Genomic DNA, 5,215 nt, shown 5'->3' on the forward strand with positions numbered 1-5,215 from the left:
TTTTATGAATATTTTCCATAATGAAACCTTAAAAAGAAATTTGGGACCTAGTTCTAATTTTCTCATGTGGCACTAAGTTATTATCTAGACTTAAATACATTACTTAACCATTTTTACACTATTTTGTCAAAACACAAATCTTCTTTCTCTAATTATTCCTCTGTCTCTTTGTAAGGCCTGCTTTCTCCTACCCCTTCATGTTGGCTTTCCTAACTGTGATTAATTATCATTTAAGGTTCGATATATACAGTTATATATAAGGATATAAAATGGTTGAGAGAAAAATAATTGAAAAAATCTATATCACGTAAACACTAACCAAAAGCAAAAAATTACGTAGCCATATTGATGTTAAACAAAGAAAACTTAAAGACATGTAAATAGTACTAGAGATAAATAGGTATATTTTATAATGATAAAATTTGTCATTTTAACAGAAGGATATAACAAGCCTAATTTGTCTGCACCTAATAATACAGCTTCAAAATCTAGGAAGAAAAACAAAGAGACACCACTAACAGAAGAAACAAACAAATTCATGATGATAGTGGAAAAATTTACCGCACTTCTCAAAGTAACTGACAGAACAAGCAAACAAAAAAGCATTAAAATGTAGAAGGTTTTTAACAATATGATTAACAAACCAGACCTAATTGACATTTATAGAACACTGTACTCGATCTTTTAGAAAACATATTTTTTCCCAACGCAATGGAAAATTTACCAAAATAGATTACATGCTGAGCCATAAAGTAAGTCTCTAACAAATTTCAAAGGATTGGAATAATACCAAGAACGTTTTCTGAACTTTAGTGGGATTAAGTTAAAATCAATAACAGAAGAAAACTAGAAAAACTCTAAATTTATGGAATTTAAGCAATACAATTCTAAATAACCCACAGGTCAAATTAGAAAAGATTTTGTGAAGAACTATAATAACAATATAAGACATCAAAATTTTGGAACAGTTAAAACAGTGCATTATAAATAGTGCATTTATAAACTATATAAATGCATATATTACAAATTAAAAAAAACTTGAAATCAGTTATTCAGCATTCCTGTGAAGAAGCTTGAAAAAGAACAGCAAGTTAAGCTATAAGGAAATAAGAAATAAAGTTATGAGCAGAAATCAGCAAAATATAAAGCAAATAGAAAAAACTAGCAAAGCCAAATGCTGTTTTTTTAAAAAGATTAATAAAACTGATAAGTCATATTAAGACCAATCAAGAAAAACAGAGACAGTGAACAAATGATCAGTTTCAAGGATGAAAAGATCTACAGATATTATAAAGAAAAGAGGACATTACAGATATGACAATAAACTTGAAATTTTAGAAACAATTTTCTAGAAAAATGCAACTACCAAAAATAGGAAAAAAAAACAGAAAATCTGAATGCGTAAATGAGTATGAGTGCTGAATTATTATATTGATATTTCTTTTAGTCTTGTACCATAGAGTAGCTAGAAATAAAAATCTAAAATTGTGGAATCATAACCCATACCAAACTCTGAAATCTGTTCTACAACTAACTGTTGTGATGTACTTTGAAATTTATTGTTTTGAATATATGTTATTTAACACAAAAAAAGAGAAACAAAAAAAGAGAAGGAGGACTATAGCAGAGAAGATAGGACTTAACGAATGTGCATGACTGCTGAATTATTATAGTGATATTTCTTTTGGTCTCCAATGTCTTGGAGTAGCTAGAAGAAAAAATGAAAAATTGTGGAACTGTAACCCAGACCAAACTTTAAAATCCGTCCTATAACTACTTGTTAAAATGTACTTGGAAATGTATTGCTTTTCTGTATATATATTATATTTCACAATTTAAAAAGTTAAAAAACTCTGAATGCTTATCTTTTAGAGAAATTCAATTTATAGTTAAAAATATTGCCACAAATAAAGATCTAGGCCCAGATGACTTCATCATTGAATTCTTTCAAACATTTAAGAAATAAATAAGACCAATCTTAAACAAACACAGAGACGAGAAAAATAGGGAACACAGTCCTATTTTAGGAGGCTTAGCAAACTTTATTTCCAAAATTTGACAACAAAGCCTGGCAAAGATATTACAAAGAAGGAAAATTACAGGTTAATTTCTCTCATGAAACATATACAAAATTTGTGAACAAAATACAAAGAGAATATAATAGTATATTTAAAAAGATAATCAATTTGGATTCATTCATCCAATCAACTCAAATTTAGTTTCAAGAATGCAAGATTATATTAACAGTTCAAAACCAATCATAATAATTCACCAGATTGACAGAATAAAGGAAAAAGAAACATATAATGTTCTCAATAAATTGATGGTGTTTAATGCCATCATGATTTTAAAAAGAAAACTTGAATAAAATTAGTCAGAGTGAAGAATTTTCCAATCCACAGAATAATACTTAATACTGAAATAGTAAAATATTTCTCCCCAAAATTGTTACAAGGAACATGTGCTGGTTGGAAAGTATTATGTACCCCAGAAAAGCGATGTTTTAATCCTGATCTAATCTTGTGGAGCAGCTGTTTCTTTCACTCCTGATTCAGTAATGTACATTGGAAACTTTCGATTAGATTTTTTTTCAGGGAGATGTGACATACCCAATTGTGGGTGTAAACTTTTGATTAGATGGAGATGTGACTCCACCCATTCTAGGTGGGTCTTGATTAGTTTACTGGGATCCTTTAGAATAGGAAACATTTTGGAGAGAGCCAGAAACAGCAGAAACCTCAGAGCAGATCTGACACAGATGCCAATACTTGGAGAACAGAGACACAGATGTTTGGAGATGCTTCAAGCCCAGCAGACATCACCATGAGATGTTAAGCAAGCCAGAACTTGGAGAGAGCCAAAGGAAGCCAAGAGATGAAAGCCAGCCCTGGAGAAGCAAAGTGAGGAATCCCCACAGGAAGCGAGGCTGAAAGCAATGGAGCCCAGAAGCAAGGGACCAGCAGTGACTTCCCGGCTGACAGAGGTGTTCCAGACCCATCGGCCTTCCTTGAATTAAGGTATCTTTTCCTGGATGCCTTAGTTTGAACATTTCCATAGACAGAACTGCAAACTTGTAACTTATTAAATTCCCTTTATAAAAGCTGTTCCAATTCTGGTATATTGCATTCCAGTAGCCTGCAAACTAACTTGGAACACATATCTACTATCACCTTTTATTCAACATTTTGCTGGAGGTCATTGCCAGTGAAAGAAGGCAAGAAAAAGATTTTTTTTAATTATAATAATTGGAAAGGAAAGAAACCTGTCAGTATTTGCAAGCTATATGATTGTTATGTAGAAAATTTATATCTACCTATAAACTATTAGAATTAAGTGAATTTAGCAAAGTCAAAGGATACTAAATTAACAAACAATTCTTTTTCCATATACTGCCAATAATTAGAAAATGAAATTTAAAATGATACAATTCACAGAATTGGAGGTCATGAAGTACATAGGAATAAATCTAACAAAATATGTGCAAGAGCTCTAAACTGAACATTACAAACATACTGATAGAAATTAAAAGCCTCAATACATGTTCTTGGTTCAAAGACTCAACAGTGTAAAAATGTCAGTTATCCCCAAAATTGATCTATATATTTTATGCAGTCTCAGTCAAAATCCCAGCATTGGGCAGGCCACTGTTGCCCAGCAAGAGACACAGGTTTGATTACCAGTGCCTGCCCATGTAAAAAAAAAAAAAAAAAAATCCCAGCATTATTTCTGAGTGTGTGTGATTGCGTGTAAATTGGCAAACTGATTTTATATGGAAATGTCAAGAGCTGAAGCAATTTTGAAGAAGCACAAATCTAGACATTTTATACTATCAGATACTAAAACTTATTAATAATCTGCAGTTATTAAAACAGTATGATAATGATACAAATATGGACAAATAGACCACAGAACACACAATAGAGGCTGTTTATCCAGAGCAGACTCATACATACACAACTGGCGGATTTTGTGAAAAGGGTGCCACTGTGGTACCATGGGTAAAGAAGTCTTTTCAAAAATGATGTCAGATCAAGTGGATATTCATAGTAAGAAAAACAAATCTTGAGCCACCTTACACCATATATGAAATCAATTCTAGATGTATCTTTGATCTAAACATAAAAAATAAAAGAAAAAATTCTAGGGAATTCAATAGAAGAATACCTTAGTGACCATGGGATATGCAACGATTTCTTAAATAGGACACAAAAGCACTAAACATAAAGAAATGACTCAGGACACAGTGTGAAGATGCATACTTATATATATCTGATAAAGAACTCACATTCCTAACATATGGAGAACAAATAAATAAGGGAAAAAGCTAACAATTCAGACAGATACATCAACAAAGGTTTGAATTTCACTTTTAAAAAGCAGATATCCTTGTGAAATTGTAACCCATGTCAAACTCTGAAATATGTTCTACAGTTCATTGTGGTGCTGTGCTTTGAAATTTATAGCTTTTTTGTATATATGTTATTTTTCACCAAAAAAAAAGGGAAAAAAGTTGATTGTGATACTAAAAAAATATTTAAGTCCTCTAGCCGCCTATATTCTGGAGCAGCTAGAAGGAAAAATCTGAGAGGATGGTATGGTAGCCCATGACAAACCCTGGGATCTGTCCTGTGACTACTTGTTGAAGAGTGCTTTGAAAACTATTGCTTTTTTATCTCTTTGCTTTGTATATATGTTATACCATACAATGAAAAAGTTAAAAATCAAACAAAATAAAGCAAACAGAAAGATTTTTTAAAAGCAGATATACAGCTGTCCAATACACAGGCAAAATTCTATTCAACATCATTAGTCACAAGGGAAATGCAATTAGAACCACATATGAAATACAACTATACATTCACCAGAATGGCTGGATTCTAAAACAACAACAACAGCAAAAACAAAACAAAACTGACAATATCAAGTGTTGGAGAACATGGAACAGCTGGGAATCTCATGTACTACTGAAGGGTATGTAAGCTGATAGAACTACTTTGAAAATCTCTTTGGAGGAAGATCTACTAAAGCTGAATATGCTAATTGCCTATAATCCATCATTTCTATCCCTCAGCATGCCCCAACAGCATTGCATACGTGTTTGTAACAATAAACATGGTCAAGGATGTTTACTGCAGCTATAATAATATCTCTGAACTGCAAACAATCCATATGTCCATCAAACATAGAACAGATAAATCACCTGATGTACTCAGTA

This window comes from Tamandua tetradactyla, chromosome 1 (assembly GCF_023851605.1).
Source record: "Tamandua tetradactyla isolate mTamTet1 chromosome 1, mTamTet1.pri, whole genome shotgun sequence".
Taxonomy (NCBI): domain Eukaryota; kingdom Metazoa; phylum Chordata; class Mammalia; order Pilosa; family Myrmecophagidae; genus Tamandua; species Tamandua tetradactyla.